General features: G+C 33.9%; 1 long non-coding RNA gene across 2 annotated transcripts; it reads left to right on the top strand.

Moving 5' to 3' along the window:
* The first annotated feature begins 3,425 nt into the window (after positions 1-3,425).
* On the top strand, positions 3,426-11,222 carry LOC140016935 (uncharacterized). Of its 2 annotated transcripts, none has more exons than XR_011823225.1 (3): positions 3,426-3,824; positions 6,018-6,073; positions 11,051-11,222. It is a non-coding gene; the product is annotated as an uncharacterized lncRNA (long non-coding RNA). The 2 variants fall into 2 exon arrangements; XR_011823224.1 differs by lacking the exon at positions 11,051-11,222 and adding an exon at positions 6,680-6,964.
* The last annotated feature ends 10,464 nt before the right edge of the window (positions 11,223-21,686 follow it).

Raw genomic sequence — 21,686 nt, 5'->3', positions numbered from 1 at the left:
ATTTAAATGGTTATTTGACCTTGAATCTTTGGACTGAATGACTGTGAACTCTGTGCATGAGACAAGAGTATACTTTATCACTCTCATTCTCTTATCTGTGTGACTATATACTGTATACCTGTGAATTCATTACCTGTGCATGGTTTGATATCGTTTGGGACTGTGTCTAACGACTTTACTGTGATATCTGAGCTCAAACCTCATTGGTCGTTAATCGGGTCGAGCCGACAAGGATCTGATCGATTAGATAACGAACCATGGATTTACTATTAGTCGAGTAGAGTGTTATCTCCTCGACCTTGTGGTATACTCGAGTATTGCCCTCTCTGTTTCTGTGAGGTGTTCGGGCCCTGTAAGGGAAATGTTTGGTAGAAGGTATTTGGTGTAAAGTGGGATCTACGGTCTTGTTCATTTCTTCGAACGTTAATGGAGTGTCAACGAGTTGAGATCAAGTACTGCAAATAGGGAATTGACTCTTGAGAGTCGACTGTATCCTTTTACTTCTGGTTTCATTATGGTGTACTTTTTTGTGTTTGATGGCCATGTATAACTGAGTATGTATGTACCTGTGAATCTTGGTTGTGTGAATTATTGGTACCTCATTAGGCGTAAGTTCACCCTCGTTATCTTTATTTTCCTTATAGAAACTACTTTTGGAAATCATGATTTTGAGACACGAGTTGAGCTAGTTAGATATTCTTTTGTTCTTTTGTATAGCTCCTCGACAGTTGAAAATCCTAAATGTATCTCAATTCAATGATTCCTTTTGATTTGTAATCTTACCAACATGTGTATATAAAAGTGTTTACTCATGACATATGCTGTATTTTCTTGGAAATGTACATTCTCTAGTATTAGATACAGTTTACTTGCACTTGGTTGGATTTCAGACGAGTGCGGGAGTTGAACGAGAAAGCAGAAAAATTTGGCGGGTAACTGTTTACTGAATCCGGCAGAGTATCTAGCCAGTTCTTGGCTGGATATCTGGCCGGATTTGCTGGGGATTTTGAAAAAAAATTGAGTTGAGCTATTGCCTCCAATCCGGCCGGGTATCCGGCCAGATATCAGCCGGATTGTGACGTGTTAGTCACTGTTCCATTTCATTTTCGTTTTCGTTCTTCATTATTTGTGGTCGTCGAAACGTTTAAGTGCCATACTATCATTCAGAATGTTTTAGCTTGTGTGTGATTGACTTAGTTGTCTTGACGAGAGATGGGCAGGCAGTTCGCTATCTCTTAGGGTACGCTCTAGGGGAAGGTGGGGCTGTCACACTTTTAGTTTCTGTTTTCAGTGCCTAGTTTTGATAAGGTATAGTTTCCGTAATTGAGTCCAAGTCCGAATAGTAATGAGTCAAGTATTAGTCCAACTCCTAGTCGATTTTAGTTGATTACTCCCTTGGTTGGTCTATATATATAGCACTACTGCTAGCATCTTAACACTGGAGGAGGGACGGCTCCAAGAAATTGGTAAGAGCCTAATGAGAATTGTGAGAGCCATGAGCACATGAGTGAAAGGGTCTCCGGCTTGTCTTTTGTTGCTTTTGAGATTTGGTTTAATATAATTATTGAGGTTTGATTGTTAGTTTATTTCTTCTCCTCTTCCTACGTGTTTTTATGTGTGCTAAAATTGCTTCCATTTTGTGTATGCGCATATTTTTCGTGCCAATATTAAATGATCTTGTTGACCAATCATCCACTTCACCTTCACCTATCTATTTCCTTGTGGTTTGCAAGCCTTCTCATGAAAGAGACTTTTTTTTCGATTAAATGGGATTGAATACGAGAAGACAACAAATAAGTAGTGTTTTCCTTAATTAATGGCCGTTAAGCAGTTTTCTAGCTAATGACGGGAAGAGCTGGAATCTCTTTGTGTCTTGGTAAACTAGCATGGACTGGCTGTACGTATTGGCCCACCGAAGAATGATGCATTTGCAGTTTTGGAATTGGTTATGCAATGAGCTGTGTTCTTAAACTTTTAGTTATATTTCTAATAGACGAGGAATAAATCACGGTTCAATGATGAGTAACAAACCAAGTAAAGTAAAGAACATAACGAGAAAAAACATATATACCAATTGCATATCCCTTATATAAAAATTGTTATTTTAGAGTTATAATTAACATCGTACTTATGCTTAAACTAATAAAGATGATTTTTTTTATTTTATAAAGTGAAGTACGTAGTATTTCACATTGGGATAGCATTTTAGAAATTTGAAGGAAGAGATATATATATATATATATATATATGTGAATTTTGTAAATGTTAGGGGTCTAATGTAATAGAACTTTACAAAATTATCAATATGAAGGGAGCAAATAAGTGTTTTTAAGAAATTGAGGAGGACCAACAACGTGTAAAAGTGAAAATTGTGAGGACCCGAAAATTTTCTTATTTTATCGAATATTACTAGTTTATTTAAATATTTATTCACCTGTTTTCTCTGAATAATTTATTTCAACCATTTTAAATCCATTTGTATGGAACGATGTCTCCCCTATGTTTTAAAATATTTCGTTAGCAAATTTAATTTTTTGAAGGTTCGTTTAAGTGAGAAATAACGAGTTTACGTTCTTCGAGGCAATAATTGAATCGAGAGTGTAATAATTTTGGAGAATTAAGAATGATTAATAGTAGATTTAGAAAAGTTAATTGAGGAAGTAGAGGTGAATGAGTCCAAATTAAGTTTATACCGCCCGCACGTCGAAAATTTTTCGAATGACGCGCTGGTACAAATTAATTGGTGATTTGAGAAATTAATGTGAGAACCCTGAAAAAAATATATATATATATATATAAATATTAGTGCGTATTTCATTTGCATTTTTAATTCTTTAATAAATTTTAGCAGTAAATCTAATTGTTTTTAAATAAGTGCGTAGAAATAAATTTTATGTGCATTTTAGATTTTTAATAAACTTTATTATTATTTGATCTTAAATAAGTGTGCAAAATAATTTATTATAGATTACAAATAATTCAATTGTGCAAAACATTAGATTATTTGAATTCCTGCCAAGCTAAATTAATAATTCTTGACGTTGAGTGTGCCATTGTTTTTATTTAATTCCTTGAGTTTCGATAAGTTAATTTTAAGTATTAATAACGACAGGTGTTAAGGGAAAACTAGAATTAAGATGAAATCGTTTTAAGTCAAAACTTTTACAATTACGTTTAGGATGACGTATTTCAACAATTGAACTTTGCAAGGATAGCTTACTAGTAGGCATTCGATTTACACTTGGGGTAAACTTTGGAATTTGATTAGGATTGAGGACGTAAGTGGAACTACGGATGAAATGTGAAAAGACCAAAATAGCCCTCCTCCAATTCAAAATTATCCATGCAGCCAGGGAACATTCCAAACACTTCTAGTTTCCAGCCGGTTCCCTTTCCGTCATATCCGCTCCACCATTCCACCAGCTGCTATGTCGGTTCCTTTCTCCACTATCCCAATTCCACTTACTTATATCATTTTTCCAATCTTCTACAATATAACATTTCCATTCGGCCAAACACACTCCACCTTACCTCGTGAGTATCGACCGTGAGCTGTGAGGGAGCAACCTTGGAATTATCGACCGGGAGAGAGTGAGCCGAGCCTCTCATTTCCTTTCCATTCTGCCGTGAGCTAAGAAAAGGTGCGACCTGCTACTCCTTCTTCCTTTCATCCGTGAGTTGGTGAAGAGTTTGAACCAAACCTTCTTCATCCTAGTGACGAGCTTGAGCAAGGGAGAGGAAGAGCTAGCGGGCTAAATTTCTGGACAGCCGAGAGTGGAGGATTGTTGCAGCTGCTAGTCGTGTGTTTTAGGCTTCAAGCTAAGGTAATTTCTGAACTTAGATGAGTTGTTTATGGGTTGATGAAGCTGACTATAAGCATGCATGTGGGATTGTGTGGTTAGATGATAGCTTAAATCATAGGAAAATCTGTTTGAGAAGGAAGTGAAGCTGCCGAGAGCTTGAGCTGGAAGTTTCGGTTTTTAACTTGCTAAATTGTGATGATCTGAGCTTAAGTTTGGATCCAATTTGATAGATAGTTCTTTATTTGATATTGCATGTGAACTATATGGCTTGAATTTCGGTTGCATGGCTGGAAATTTTTATTAGAAGTTGCTGGACTGCTTAATCAATTTTCCAGCTTAGCCGATGGAGTTGTTTTGGGAATTGTATGGATATTGTAGCATGAAATTTACTAGAAAAGTATTTGACTCTGTTGGTTGTGTGTTTAGCTAGCTAAATATTAGATGATTAAGCTTTGCATGAATTTATTAGTCCGGCTAAGCAAGAGAAATAAAATAAAATGAAACCAGCTTACATGCATGTTCATCCGTGGCTAGCCGGACAGATTTTTGGATTTTTGGGATGTTTGAAGTCGTTATTCGAATCTGATTTTTTGAACTAGAGATATTAATTAGCTAACTAAGTGATTGCATGTTGAATTTGAGTACGTAAAACACTGATTTAGCCAAGTAAAAGTGGGTTGATGATCAATTAAGCTGCTGGGAAAATTTTGCTAGTGGCCGAGAAACTTGGGTTGGAGACCTTAACTTGTTTCTGGAATTTTTTTTTCCTTGGAAGAAAATGGGTCAAAAATGAATGAAAAGATGTGTACTTGAGCCGTGTAAGTGGTTTAGCTATGACACATTTGATATGTTAGAAGATTGGATCAAAAATGTTGTAGCATAGATGCTGGAAAATTTCCAGTTTGGTCGAGAGAAGGAAGTTGAGCATTTGGTTAGTTTTTCTTTGAATTTTAATTAAGACTCTCATATTGGATGCTTAAGATTTGCTTGTAGCTTGCTAATCACCCTTTGCTTGCTGAGTTGTAGTAAAAATTGAAGGAAACTAGGAACAAAAGCTCTATAAATAATCTACCCTATTGTTGGAAATTTGACTTGCAAGCTGGCCGAATTAATTGAGGTTGTTGAATGAGATCATTCTCTGGCTTTGTGTATTATTTGCTTTAGTTTGGGTTGGTCAGATTATAAGCTATATGTTTAGTGAATCTAGCAAGTAAAAGTTGAGGGTTTAATGGACATCTTGGATTGAAATTTTGCTGGGATTTTCTTGACTACCGGATCAAGAAAATAAAATCTGAATTTCAGAACTACTCGGGAGCCAAGTTGGCTGTAGTTTTATTCTTGTTTTGAATGGATTGGTGTTTGAAGTGAGAATTGGTTGTCAAGAGCTAATGATTGATGAAGCTCTTGACCATTTGAGTAGTTTTGCAATAATTTAATTTTTGGTGAATTTGTTCAAGTGATTGGTTGAAATGCAATTTGAAGGTCCACGATTTGTGAGTTGGAATTGTTTTAATACTTTGGACTTCCTCTGGTTGATTTTGATTAGAATTGAATCTGTTGAGACCTAGGGCTAATGATTGATGAAGCCCTAGTGAAATTGATGTTCGAATTGTGTTTTTGCTATATTGGTGACTTGGAATATAATGTGCAAATGAATTGGAATCGTGAAGTCCGTTCTAGTCTTTTGAATTCAAGTATCTTTAAATCAAATTTTGTGGAAATATTCCGCTTTAATATCAAGGGATAGAATTCGAGTTTAGTGTAGTATTATTAGAAAGTTAGATATTGGGACTTTCAAAACCTTGCCGACTAGTTAATTCTTTTATTTTGCTTAAACTAGCCTTATTACCTTTAGAGAGTATTTGTATCCAACTCTTAAACTTTAAGTTTTCTTAAAACTATTCTTGACTAGTTGTTTTAAAGGAAATTTGGAAAAAAATACTAGATTTAAGTAATTTCAAATAAAAGGCATAGAAAACTTATTCGGCAAGGAAAACCCATCTGAACCACTTTGGTTCTAGTTTGCACCCTTGAAAGGAAATATCTTTAAAGAAACCACATGAAACACTTTATTCCTTACTAGTCTTGATGTTTAAGAAATTTATTGATTTGTTTCAGGGAAATAAACTAGTTTAATACAAGATAATCTTTTATATGTTTGAAGTCAAGAGTTTGCTTAGTAAAACTTATAGTTCTTAAAACTTGGATTTCTAGGATTTAGCGAGGACTTGGACTACGATTCCCGGCTTGACCTTTGAACTTTACTCTTGGTGAGTGTCCCTGCTTGTTCTATGCTTACCTGATTAATGCGCTTTCTCGGCTTGATATGTGATATTTGGAAATATGGTTTTGATCCATCGAAGTGAGCTATGTGTACTTTACCACATTAGCCGTTCGAGTGGTGACTTGCTTGAAATGTTTTCGTGAATATCCTGCTTATACTAATCTCTTGCTAGACGCAACGTCGTTGGGTGAATCCCTCGACCAGTCTATACTAATCTCTTGCTAGACGCAACGTCGTTGGGGAAATCCCTCGACCAGTTCCAGGTATACTCGAGTACTACCGCTCTCATTTATTTTGTCGTGCGGGCCCGAAGCTGGGGTATGATTGGTGGCCGGAGTTAAGGAAAATAAAAAAAAAATCTACATGGACCTTAGGTAGTGAAAGTTGACGGAGGGTCGACTACGGAAAATTTTGATCAAGCTCGTGGAGAAATGGCTCCTGAGAGCCCCTGTATCCTACCTTGTGCTGTTATACGCTTTCCTAACTGTTCAATTTGATTAAGCTATTACTCGCTGTTTGATTTACGTGACTGCATGTTTTGGGGCACTACTGAGCTTTAGCTCACCCCACGTTTATTTGTTTTCCTTGGCAGGTTCTGGAAACTGAAAGCCTCGAAACTTACCTATGTTTCTTTTTGGAATGTAATTGGATAGTATGGCTTATTTTGTGGGTTGTTTTGTGCTAAAATTTGAACTACGTACTTTTGGTCTTGGATTGCCACATGAAGCTGGAAATGTGTAAACCCTACTTCGATATCTGGTTTGTATGAATTTTATATGTATTTAGAATTGTACGACCTTATTCCTTGGATGTAACGCGTGAGACGTTTAAGAGCCGTCGATTGGCTATTTAAATCTACTGGTATCTTTGAAGTTAATGTGGTGTTAGAAACCGATTTATGTTGGAAGAATCTCTATTGTAATAGCTTAGGTTGATCTCCGGAAGGATTTGGGATAGTGTGCCTGCGTGAGTCCTGGCGAGAGCTAGGCAGACGGCCCGCTAACCCTTTGGTTCGCCTTAGGGGGAAGTGAGGTCGTCACAATTAATACTAGACTTGTGTGAGGGCTCGTGTTTTTATTTCTAAAATAGTTATTTTTATGATTAATTACCTTAGTATTAGTTAGTTATACTATCGTTATAAGAATTTCTTAGAAATTGTACTTCACCGCGCACAAGTCGGAAGTTCTTGTTTTTGTGCGCATGTCTAATTGAGGGGTTTTGGACATTTATTTTTAGACTATTAAGAGTGAATAATAATAGTGATAAAGGAAGTACATTAGAGGTTTAGTGCACAAGTGAAACAAATCCGAGAGGAAACGGGCACGAAACGCGCGCATACGCGAGCTAGTGAGAGTTGACTTTTGTGCCAAAAAGGCCACCAACCACAAGCTTCTCCAAGAAGCTTCACTATCAGATTTTCACTCTCTCTCACCCTCTCAAAGCTGCTGAAATCCTCAAGCCAAGAAGGAGACCAAAACCCTTCATCATCTCACTCAAATCTTGCACCATTTCACCTCAAATTTTGCACACAACTTCCATAATGCTAGAAGAACAACTCTAGCTAGGTGAGGAGCTTCATCCAGCCAGTTTTTTGGAGCACCTAGTGACCGAAAATTTCTACTTTATCATCAACCAAGAGGCGGTAACCATCTAACCTTCTAAACTTGATTTTTGTGAGTTAGATTGGATTTGGAAGCTTGTAGCTTCATGTAGGTAATTTTGGTTGGTCAAAAATCACTTGAGTGGGCTCTATGAAATCCCACAATGGACATGTTAGACTGATATGATGATTTTGGATGTTATTTATGTTGATTAAGTGCTAAACTAGTGGGTATAAGTTGAAAAGTGGAAAGAAAATCAAAGGAAAGCTTGCATGAGAAAGGGCTGAATCTGCCCTATTCTTGCTGAACCCTTGGTTTGATTTTTTTGTGATCAAATGACCTTGATTTTGATTTAAATATGTTGTGTGAAAAGTTTCCACCAAAAATCACTTGATTTGGTTGGGTAAAATTTGCATTTTCGAAACATGTTCAAACCTGGAAAACGTGTACAGAGGTACTCTGGCAGCGACCTTTAAATGACCACAACTTTTTTGCTCCGACATTAAAATCGAGTGACGTTTGTGGCATTTGAAACTAGATACTTCCAATTTTCTAATGGTATAAAATTTATTCCCTGATTCAAACTGAGTGAGCCGTACCAGTTCTTCAAAGTTACCTGTCTTGTTTTACTGCTATGCTAGAGAGTCAATGAAGTGCTAGGACTTGTTGCTTGAATTTGAGCTAGCTATGAATGAATTTCAAAATGCTTTCTTCTAATGAATTGTAACCCTGTGAATGTAGTTTCCAACGCCACCAACCATGCTCAATTCCAAGTTGAATTGAGTAAGTTGTGGTTGAATTACAGAACTGCGCCAGTGATCGAAAACCCTAGTTTTGGCTAGCCGAATGGCTTAGCTCGAATTGGGACTTGTTATTTTGAAACTTTTGGTGTCAATCACCTACTAAATGTGTATTAGATGTTTCTTAGACCTTTTTTTTCATACATGAACTATATTTGAGATTATTTCATTGGCCGAATGTTCGAAAAAAAGAAAATGGAAGCATAAGGCAGATTTGCCTTGGAAATTCCTGAAATTTTAGTGGTCTTGTTAACTGACTTTCCGTATGAATTTTTGCATGAAATTTGATAGAGGAGTAGCCCTCATATGGTAGTATAATCATACCAAAATTTGGTGTCATTCCAAGTCCATTTCGATACCCAACTGAAGTCCCAAAGTTTATGTTTCAAATCTGAAAAATTGCCTAACAGTCCCCATTTTGAATCAACTTTGAGCTGCTATATCTTGGCGCTCAAAACTCCGATTCTTGTTCCGTTTGTTGTGTTTTAAACCTTGATTGTAACTATAATTGAGTTTCAAATTTGAGAGGCTAGTTCATATTTTATGAATTTTTCCGAATTTCCAAATTTCGCCAAAAACTAACCCCGAATCTGTCTTGGAAGTGCAAATCAGCAAATTTAAGCTGAAATTTGAGTATATTCCATTTAGAATCATGGAAAAGTGTCTTATAGGAAATTTTAGTACTTCAGAACTAGTTTCCAACGGTACCAAGTTTTCCAATTTTGGACCTACAGATTGTAAGATATGATTTTTCAAATATTACTCCTTAAAACTGAAATTTTCAAACTTGACGTGAATTGAGTTTTGGAGACTCTTCCCTATCCTTCAATACTAATTGACCATTTTGGACTTATTTTCATGAAGGAAATCAGTTTTTCTTGTGTTATTAAATACCACTTTTGAACCTTGAATTTTGAGCAAGTAAAGCTCCATTTCATGGTATTTTTTTAGATTGTACAAGTGTACAATTTGATGTGATACTCACTTGACACGATCTAGACAACTTACACCAACGGTTTGGCAGCGAAAATTTGACCCAAATCTAATCCTCGAAGTAGCGAACACTATTGATACTATTTCAACCCGCTACTTAACGAATTAGTGAACCAAACTGTAAGTAGAGGAACGCCACAACCAAGGAGTTACTTGATTGATAAGTTCACTTGAATAATTTGAAAAAGATTCTCAAATATTCAAAGAATCTCTCTTGGAAAGAGAAAAGTGAAAACTCACAATTTTATTGATTCAAAAACTGATTTTGAAGGTCTCCACCTTGGGCTATATATAGCCATACAACTTGAAGATCTAAAGTGAATTGGATTCACTTAAACTAGAAATCCTAAAGTGAATTGGATTCACTTAAACTAGTAACCCTAGAGTGAATTGGATTCACTTAAACTAGAAACCCTAAAGTGAATTGGATTCACTTATTTACTAAACTAATAACTAATTAATTCGGCTAACTAAGACAAGTCTGGCCGAATTTTAATATCTAATAAATAACTCAATTTGACAAGGTAAATGACAAACAAACCCTTGCTTAATACCACCAAATAAATGACACAACTTGGACTAATTAACTAAATCGATTTGCTTGGACAATCTCCATGTTCTCATCACAATCCCTCTCTTGTTAAGAAAGGATTTATAAGTGATAGTGAGTGATAGTTAATTATTGTTTGCTCAGGCGCTCAAGGAGACCTTCAAGAGGATCTCACAGGAGATGCCTAGACATCCGATTGTGCTTTACTCATATTATTTGGTGAGTGTCAAGTGTATGTGAACTTGTTACGTGTTTAATCGTTATTAGTGATTAAAAATTTTAAAAATGCTGAGTCGAGTGTGTACTTTACCGCACTCGTTCTCATTTAAATGAAGTGTACTTGAATTACTTGACATGAAATACTTGAAGTGAATATTTACGTGAAGTGTACATGAATTACTTGAAGTGAATATTTGCATGAAGTGTACTTGAATTACTTGAAGTGAATTGCTTGAAATGACTTGTTAAGTGAATTAAGTGAAGTGTTCAGTGATTAATTATGCTATGGTTGCATAAGTCGATTGGAGTGAATCTTCTCGACTCCTAGTGATACTAGTGGGGGACGCCCAAATCTCATCGGCCGACCTTGCGACTCGAGCCGGCATGGGTTTGGTCGAGAAGTTTGGTGAGCCATGAGAAGCGTGTATAAGCTCGATCTAGTGGGGAGATCTTGTTTAGCATACTCGAGCAGTATCGCCTATAACAAAAAAACGTGCAGGCCCGGAGCAGGGGAGTAACGGTGAACGGGGAACGAGTAAGTGAAGTTCTATAGACAATAACCTACCCGATTGACAGAGTGTCAACTCGTGGAGGTTCATGATCGTGCAAGTGGAAAATAGCCCCTGAGAGCTCTTGTATCCTTGAATTGTTTCTGTTTACTTTTCTCGCCCGAATTGTTATTTACTTGAATATTATTGTTTTACTTGTTAAATAAGATTGTTACTTGGACAACGTGCTTGCATGTGTGTTCTTGGCTTCACAAGTAATCGCTCACCCTATAGATTTGTTTTCCTTAACAGGAACAGATGTGGAGTGAAACTCGGAAAAACCCTTGGGATGTACTTTTGTATTAAGGTTTCAAATGTAATCGACTAAGCATCTTTTGACAGTTGTATATTTTGAAAAATTGATGTATTTTGCACTTGTGGTGTCAGACCGGATATTATATATGGAAGCATCCACACTTTTTTACTTTGTCTTGTCATATTAGTTATTATTGTATTAAATTTGAACGGGAATTGTACCGAGTCCTGGCGAGAGGTGGGCAGGTGTCCCGCGGATACTCTTTGGTTCGCCTTAGGGAGAAGTGGGGGCGTCACAAAAATGACTACAAAATTATAAGGCACGTATTTTCTATAATTTCATACTATTTGAAGGGAAACAATTGTCTGTCCTCAAGTGCACGTGATCAAAGTAACAAGTGCATAGATTGATTGGTAATTATTCATGAAAATTAATTACTCATTAGAAATTATAAATTTTAGTCTTGCTGTCAGGAAATATTCTTTTACATCATTGAGATTTGTAAGTTAGAAAATTGATTAAATCTAAGATAACGGTATATTGGCATGGCACATTAGGTGGACCAATATATTATCGTAGGAATGATAATTAACAAAAAAATATCATAAGCTATTTATCAAAATTTATACGTAATAACATGGAAGTGGATTAATATATAAAGGCATCAGATCTCCTGCCACTACTTAAGTAGATACTGAGCGGGTTGGAATTCTCTAATCAAAGCTATTTCACAAACACCGAATCCAAATATGGCAAAATCACATATACTAAACCAGTTGGCCAGTCCAACATCTCTTATAGCAAAAGTGCAACAAGAGGGAAAAAAAAAGATAATCAAGAGATAAAGTATACTTAACTACTGCACTATACTTAGCCACAGGCACATGTCAGAAGGGAAAAACTCTTATAGCAAATCCACAAAGAATAACAACATTATTGGTGGCAAAACTGAAATCCGATACAATAGACAACACGACAGAGGGGAAAAAACTCTTGGAGAGAGTAAACAATAAACAACAACATTACTATAACCAAAACTAAAATCCAATACAATTAAACATCTATAAAAGTGAAAAGTGGAAAATTAAAAGGCAAAGCTGTCGGACATACCTGTCTCAGCAAATTTCCTGATGAATCTCTGCTCTAAAAAGTTCTACAACTATTTCCACAAATATCCCATGAAAGAAAAGGTTTAGATTTTGGCTATAAGGAATTAAACTAAAAATGCATTAACAAGAAACGACAAACTATTGAATTCCTAATAGCTAACATTTAATCAAAATCATCAAATTCCTTGTGATCTTTGAAAGCAAAATTAAAGATGGAACCAACCTAAATTGAAACCAGACAGTATGCTTGCAAGAAGTACATTGCAATGAGTCCTTTACATAGCCTTCTAATACATACGAAAGACTAAAAAACACCAACAGAATTTAAAATCGAAAAAATCAAGAAGACCCAAACGGAAGAATGCTGACAATTAAACCTTTCACCAATATTGTAAGAGTGAGATAGCCATTACCAGAGCATAATTCAATCTTGATTTCAATACTCACAAACTCAACTTTTTTGTAAATTAATGTAAGGGTTAAATGTGTTAACAGGAAATTACCAAAAGCTGTATGTATTTGTACCACATGCATCACTAATTTGAACCAAGCACTCATATTACTAAAACAACCCTCCATGGTTAAACATATACCAAAGACACATGTCCCACCAAGCAATCAATTGCAGATGACAATTGTTAGTGAAGTTAGTGTTAAAACAACAGTGGATAATTTCAAAAACCTTCCTGGAGATTTCTACAATTTCACTGAACTCTCCTGAAATTTGAAAAATTACACTACCTACTTTGATTTGATAGTGTTAGTAACAAAACCTTAAAATAAAATTGACTTGGTCAAATTTTTAAATAAATACCCAAAAATGCTCTTATTTAATGAGTTTTAATTTACTTTCCCATACAATTATAAGATTATTTAATATAATTATAAGAAAATGTGCCAAAATTTTCATATACATACTTACTATTTGATAAATAACTATAATAATAATTTTATCACTATGATAGAATATTTTTTATGGTATTTTATTATAAATTTAAATTTATAAGATAGAAAAGAAAATATTGAAATAATTCATTTAGACTTTATAAATTTTTCAAGTAATGGGATTATTATAATTTAGTTGTGATTTTGGGTCATTTCCTTTTGATTTATTGTTAATTTTAATATCAAAAAATGGAAAACAAATATCAGCAAAAACATTGGATTGCATATAAAGTTAATTCATCAAAAAACAAAATCTTTAGTTTGATATTTGGTTACAATAAAATCTAGAAGTGATAGTGGTAGTTCTACAGTTTTATTGAAAAAAAAATTAAAAAAGGAATAAAAAGAATAAAAGAATTAAAAATAATTTTAAAAGTTATTCTAAATATTAACATACCAAACAGGAAATTTTCATTAAAATATTTAAGGATAGTATTGTTATTTTAAATGACAAGAGGGGCATGTATAATTTTTAAAATCTTAAATGAGCTAAATAAAATTGTTAAAAACCTCATGAGAGGTTTTTGAAATTATCCCAAACAACAAACCAATCAAAGAATGCCAAATTAGTTTAAGTTATTCACGTGGTACTTCTTGGTGAATGTAGTTTTAAGTTTTTATATAATAGTTAGACTAGCAGAATTCAGTCTTAAGTTATTCATGCCCACTTAAAATTTCAAGAACAATTCAATAAACCATTCTTTCACATAAAATCAATAAGGAGTCAAAGTAGAATACATGCCCACTTATGTATCCTACTAAATATTAGAGTAAATCTTAATCCTATCGCTAAATACTAATTAGTTAACTTAACTATAACTGTAATTCGACGTAAAATTTTAATGGAAGTTGATACATTGAAGTTTTGCTTAATAATTAAATTTGAAGTTCTTATATATTTCAATGTTGTTTAAGAGTTGAAATTATGAGTTATGACTTAGAATTATGAACCTTGTTTTTTTTCATATCATATTTGTTTGAGTTGATTGAATTTTATTGGAAAAACATATAAGATATTATTTTGTTATAACAATTTTTTAGAGAAAACTAAAATATTTTAACTCACTATCGATATTTCGGATATTACCGAATTATCGGTTCTTTGATCCAATTTATCAAACTAAGGTCTAGACAGTGATCGGATATTGGTCTTAAAAAATCAATTTTTGAATTACCAAAATTTTTTTTTACGAAATCCCCGATTATTGGCCAATGAACACCCATAAACATAAGGGCTAGATTTATTTGACTTGGCATGAATAAAAGGCAAAAGGAAAAAAACCGATGTGCAATGGCAAGAGTAGCAATGTGCAAGAAATGTTATTGTAGGTAACAATAGCGAAATTGTAATTAGAGTTTAATTGAAATTTATCTAAAGGTTGAAATCTATTATTTGTCCGTCAAGCCTAATCTAAGAGTCATGGTTTAGACAACACATTCACTCAACCAAATAATAAGTAAATTAATTATAAGTTAATTAAGTTAAGATTAACCCATTGGGGCTCAAAGAACTAAATAAAGGTCACATTGTTTTTTCTTTTTTTTTTTTCAGTAAAGGCCACCCTTTTTAAGGGCCAAACAGTTATAATATTATGAATACAATTTATTCATTAGGCTGAAATCTTTTGAGTTCATCGATCCCATTAACAAAGACCAATTTTGGATAGAGTATTATTTGAAATATTATTTGGAATAATTACTGTAGCACTTTTTGTGATGTGATGTATGTGAGATAAAAAAGTGATTGGAAATATAAAAAGGTAGGTTGAAAAATGTGTTTATGATACAAGCGAAATATTATTTAAGATATTTTTGCTATCCAAACACTCCCTCATTTGTTCTGAATACAGAGATGTACCAAATTCTGAAGGATTTCCTTTGTCGTAGAGAGTAGTGCATGGTCGTCTGAGGGTTAAGACTCCTGATGTCACTAAGCTGAAAATGCTGGGATTTTGAATAATTATCTACTTTTATCGTATAGCATATAGATGCTAGTATGCTGCTACTAAGTTAAGGAGCGGTAACTTTTGTGCTTTGGCTCACACTTGAAATAGATCTAATTGTCAGAAATACAATGGTCTAGATTATAGCACACCATCTCACTAAATGGTGTTGCACAATCTAAGTCACTAGATTTTTGAAAGTCGATTCTACCAAGTTTTGACCAAGATAACGTATCAATAATCAAAGTAGAGAAGGTGTAGCGGAAAAATATTGGGATGTGATGTGTTTCGGTACGGTGCCCTTGTACTGGAACCTCGCCATGATGTGAGATTTTTCCAGTGGTAGATACTCAGCTAAAGCCCCTCTTAGACGTTCTTGGATCATCAATAACAGAATTTGATTCCAAGGGCCTGCAGCAAATGAAACAGAATTCTTCCTGATGAATAATTCGTCCATGGTAGAATAGAATGAGGTAGCAGAAAATGGTGCATGCTGGCAATAGTAGATTCTTTTCTTTGCAGGTGGTAAGCCTCAATGTTAGTATCCTTGACCGAAGCAATCTCTGTAGGTGCAGATCTTTTCTTGGAATTCATTCATTTCGTGGATTAGAAAAACGGGGCTCTTTCCGAAGTGGGAATATTCTCTCTCCTTCGGGATGGATTTGCAGAACTTGACATTAGATTGGTTGGAGGTCTTTGTAGATTAATTTGTTGGTACGATTGATAAACTTTCGAGTTGTATGATCTTCTTCCCCTGATCTTTCAAATCGTTGAAGGTTAAAAATATTGAGTTCCCCCCGTGGCCCTTTTATTAAACAAGCAAGTAGGCCCCAAGGACATTAGAAAGCTAGAGAGAGGAGTATGTATATTTGTATATATAAGCTCTCTTCTAGTATTTTAGAATTTTAAAAGAGCCAAAATTGAAAGATGGTTTAATTGAATTCAGAGTTTTGAAAAAGGTAAAGAACTAAAATACAAAAATGGTTTGTAACATTAGTTATTGGAGAAACAGAACTTGAAATTTTTTTTTTTAAACTGAATATTGTGTCAAGGGTACAAATATGAAATTTGGGATTTATTTATTTTCATTTATGAACCATGACAAGCATTTTAAGACGAAGCAAAATAAAGTATATAACGAGGGCTCAGCACTACTTACAGAAATGCAACCTATAATCTTAGAAAAAACAGCAAACAATATAACATAGTAGTCTAATGTAAGTTTTTTTTTTTTTTTTTGTAAATATATATACACACACCATGACAAGCATTTCACATTACAAAATAGAGAAACAATTACATATAAAACGTTATAAGAGTATATAATGAGGGTTCAGCACTGCATACAGCAGACACCCAATAATATTCTGGCATTTCAAGAGGACTGCACCATCATTTAATTCACACCTTGTCCTCGTAAAAATTTTCCCAGCCAAGTCAAGTTTCCCTGAATTTCTTACACATGGTTTCGGGTAAATTTAATCTACTGCAAATATGGTACCTCCCTAACTCATCAATACATACTGATAAAATTCCTACCCATAAATCATTGATTTCAACTTTTGCATAGACTACGCAAGAAGAATCTTCGGTGATCTTGTCTCACTCCAATTTTCACTTCTCTCGTTGGAATCAAAGCAAAAAATAAAAGGAGAGACTTACAATGGAGATTATTATGGCAGTGGTGGTGGTAATGGCACTAGCAGCAAGCTCCCAAGCTTCCCCTTTTTCGTCTGTGGCTTTCGTCTGTCGAGGGAGAGAGCCGAGAGGGATGTGAGAGTTGGAGTGTTTTCTGTTTTTTGTTTTGCTTCTCTGATGGAGTGTTTTGGGAGAGACCGAGAGTGAGAGAGTGAGGGAAAGTGGAGTTGGTTTTTTTTTCTTTGCTTGTCTGATGGTCCTCTCGTGTGTGAGAGCCGAGAGAAGTATTAATTGGTGGGGAGTTGGTTTCCTTGCTTCTCCAAGGGATGGTCTTCCCACCTAATGAAAAGAAAGAAGCATGGCCATTGAGTGTAAAAATGGCTTAAGTGTATTTGGTGGAGAAAAATGATTAGGATGATTTGATTTCTTGATTTTTGTTGTAAAACTAATAAAATAAACCACTATAATATCAAGTGAACTATTGGAGATATTAAATAAAGAAATAGAGAAATAGAGAGTGATTATCTTATATTCCAACTAATCAAAAGGTCCTCACAAAGGGTGTCGATGTACCTCTATATATAGGTACTACAAGATTAAAGGTACATTAATCCTATTAAACACCCACTACTACAAGAATATGAAGAAACCTATGAAACGGTTTATCCACTACATGAATAGATTTATGGATTGTAACTTCTATACATAATGTAGCCATAAATCAAGAATTAATTCTCTTGAGAATACAAAGGGACATCCACATTTTAGTTGTTTCATAACACTCCCCCTTGGATGTCCATTACACAAAGAATATGCCTCGTTAAAATCTTACTAGGGAAAAACCTATTGGGACAAAAATTCTAGTGAAGGAAAAAGAGTACACTATTCTTGTATATTAATTTCTCCCCCTGATGCAAATATCATTTGAGATATTTTAATCGTCGCATTCCAAATATTCTTCACCAATTGCACTGAGATATGGTACTTCAGGACCAAGCATCTCTTCATTTTCCTCTCGCAGTCTAAAAGGATCCTTATAAGGATCTAATGATCTGACGACCATTGGAGTACTTAATATATGTGCTTTATCCATATAAAATCGCTTTAATACCTTCTGAGTATAAGCAGTTTGGTAGACAAAAATTTCACTTTTCAAATGCTCAATTTGTAAATCAAGGTAGAATTTTGTTTTTCCAAAATTCTTGATCTCAATCCTTCTTCAAATATTCAACATTATTTTAAATCTCTTCAAGAATTCCAATTAAATTTAGATCATCAACATATACCGCAATTATCACAAAATTTGATCCATTTTTCTTGATAAAAACACATGGACATATTGGATCATTGGTATAACTTTCTTTAGTTAAACATTCATTGAGGCGGTTATACCACATACATCCAGATTGTTTGAGGCCATACAAAGACTTTTGTAATTTAATAGAATAAATATCTTTAGAATTTGATTTGCATGCTTCAGGCATGTTGAATCCTTCGGGAATTCTCATATAAATATCATTTTCAAGATTTCCATATAAATATGCAATAACGACATCCATTAGACGCATATCTAATTTTTCATGTACTGCAAAACTTATAAGATATCTAAATGTGATAGCATCCACTACAGGTGAATACGTTTCATCATAATCAAATCCAGACCTTTGTGAAAATTCTTGGGCTACAAGTCTCACAATTCTTTTTTCTCATTTCTCTTTAGCACAAATACCCATTTATATCCTACTGGCTTTACACCTTCAGGTGTTTGGACTACAAGTCCAAAACTTTTCTTTTAACCAATGAGCCTAATTCAGATTGGATCACATCTTTCCATTTTGGCCAATCATTTCTATACCGACATTCATCAATTGATTTAGATTCATGATCCTCATTAACTTCTATAATATCAAGTGTTACATTTCATTAGACTCCAATTAAATTTTCTATGATTTCATTCTTTTCAGGAGTTGGCTCTTCAGGAGTGACCTCTTTAAGAGGTTGAATTTTGTCATGACATTTATTTAATCTCCAGAGATATTTGAAATCAAGTTATACCTTATTTAGGTAAGCCGGTCTTAAATTTATTTGTAGCACTTGTACATGTCCTTCAGGGACATCATTCTTAGCTAGAGTATTTCCTGCAGGAATAGTTGATTTAATGACTCTTCTGGAGTCGATAAATATATCTGACAATTGATTTGTAACTTTCAACAAATGAAGAATTTTTTGAACTTCTAGTTCACATTATTGAGGATCGAGGAAATTTAATTTTTTAGATGATTTCCTTTCGGTTGATTTTTTTCTCCCCCTAATGTCGGGAATCGTAGTTCATCAGAATAAATAAATCATTTAATAGATCACTTGTCAATATTTTACGATATTTAATCGTAAAAACTAATTCATACCCGACATAAATTTTAAATTTTTTTTGGAGCCATATATAATATAAAGGGGTATGTAAAAATATTTGTCGGCTCTCAAATATTTTCACTTTTGTCAAATCATATATCCGTTGGGATCAGTAAACTTCTGGTTTACTGCAGGTGATGATTATAAATCAAATGAGAATGAAAACAATTATATCGATAATCATTTCTCTCTCAAATGATTATTATGATATAATCAACATTTATCTCATTTGATTTCTAAACATGATCTCTCTCATTTAGTGTCTCAATTTGATATCCATTTTGACGGATATTCAAATTTAATAAATTTTTCGAGACATCGTAAAAAGTAGTGCTTTATTTATCATTAACTTTTCTCCTACAAGGAGAAATATATCAGTGGCTCTTCTGGAGCTTTCAATCACTTAAACACTACCACTGATTGTGTTTGTCTCTTTTATTGGAATATAGTGTATATAGTAGCACTTATTAATGAAACACAGATCATTATCACCATAATTCTTATGGGACAAATATCATCACCATAATCCTTTGATCCCAAATATTTAACATGCAATTCTTCTTCAGGAAGAAAAGTTAATTAAATCAATTATCATACACCTTCAGAGTGTTTAAAGAAATTGGCCATGTGAAAATGCTATTATAATTTTTATTTATCAAATGTACTTCGGGACATTTGTCTTCAGGACACTTATTTTCTTGTCCTTATCATTATTATCCCACTTCAAGTGGCAACTTTTTCTCTTTTAATGATAAAATATATATTTACCAAAATCATAGTCATGGCAACAACCAACCATAACTAATAAATTGAAATTGGCAACTTTTTCTCTTTTAATGGTAAAATATATATTTACCAAAATCATAGTCATGGCAACAACCAACCATAACTAATAAATTGAAATTTAATCACATTCACTTCTGGGAATGGACTAGAATTAGCATGCAATAAGTACAAAATACTTCTCAAAATTTCTCTTAATATTGCTACTACAGGAGCATATTCGAGAAATCAATTGTGGAAAGGATCATTTTCAATATATCTTATGAGTGAAATTTTTTCGACACAATTTCAACTGAGAAGTAATTCTAAAAATTGCATAATTATGTTCTTGTAGTCATAGGTAAATTTATCATACCAGGCTTTTGAAATAATAACCATCTTCTGGTGGCCAAATCTTTTTATTAAAGAACGACCATCTTCAAGTGATCGAATCTTTTTCTTTAAATATTTCAAAGGACAAGTGAATTCTCAAACACAATTGATTTTCTATAATAGCATCTCCAAAATTCATTGCATCAGAATATAAGTATTTATAACAAATAATTCTAAAGATAAATAAGTAGAATTAAAAGGAGAAATATTATATCAAAGATGTCAAACAGTATATGTTTGTATTTAGTGGTTGCTCAGCAATAGACACTTGTATTTTTTTTATCATTCAAATGTTAGCCATAAGAAATTGAAATAAATTTATAGGTTAGAAATTTACCTCAATAAATAAACAGATGTTGGCGAAAAAACAAACATGGGCAGAATCTCGTATTTCACTTTTGCTCAAGGTAAAAACTCCGTTTTCACCTTTTAATCAAAAGTAGAGACTCGTGCTGATAACGTGTTGTAAAACTAATAACATAAACCACTATAATATCAAGTGAAATATTGGAGATATTAGAGAAAGAAGTAGAGAAATAGAGAGTGATTATCTTATATTCCAACTAATCAAAAAGTCCTTACAAAGGGTGTCGATGTACCTCTATATATAGGTACTATAAGATTAAAGGTACATTAATCCTATTAAACACCCACTACTACAAGAATACGAAGAAACCTTGAAACGGTTTCTCCACTACATGAATAGATTTATGGTTTGTAACTTCTATACATAATGTAGCCATAAATCAAGAATTAATCCTCTTGGAAATACAAAGGGACATCCACATTTTAGTTGTTTCATAACAATTTTCTCTTTTTTTCCTTTTTGTTGCTATTTTGCTTTGTTTTGTTGTTTTTTTTTTTGTCCTAAAACAAACCTGCAAAATGAGAAAAACACACATGAAAATGCAAGAAAATAAATAACTCATTAAATTAAAAAAAATCGAAGAAAATATTAAAAATTGACAAAATTTTGGTGTCTACAGTGTTCGAGTACATTTCAAGGCTTGTCTGCTTAGTTGAACGAGTTTGAACCTGACTCGAACTAAGCACGAATCAAGTTCAATAATCAAATATTCGACTCGACTCGACTCAACACAATTAATAACACTAATCACTGTAGGTGGTATATTGGGGTGTTTTTAAAATTTAATATTTTATTGTAGAATTTTGAAAAATTTTTAAAAATTTCTTCCCTGACCTATCCCACACTAGCACCGCCACCAATCCCCTTCTTTTCTCCCTCCTTCTCCTTCCTTCATCTCTTTCTTCTTCCTCTCTCCTCCTCCCTCCCTTTCATCTTCCTTCCTCTCCCTTCCTCTCTTCTCCCACCAAACCTCTCCCTTCAGCCCTACACGGTCCAACGTTTTCTTGCATCTTTCTATAAATATCAGTTTCAATTCCAATTTTAATTCCTTCAAGTATATATTGAA

Source organism: Coffea arabica, chromosome 11c, assembly GCF_036785885.1.
Source record: "Coffea arabica cultivar ET-39 chromosome 11c, Coffea Arabica ET-39 HiFi, whole genome shotgun sequence".
Taxonomy (NCBI): Eukaryota; Viridiplantae; Streptophyta; class Magnoliopsida; order Gentianales; family Rubiaceae; genus Coffea; species Coffea arabica.
This window is presented reverse-complemented; position numbering and strand designations above follow the sequence as displayed.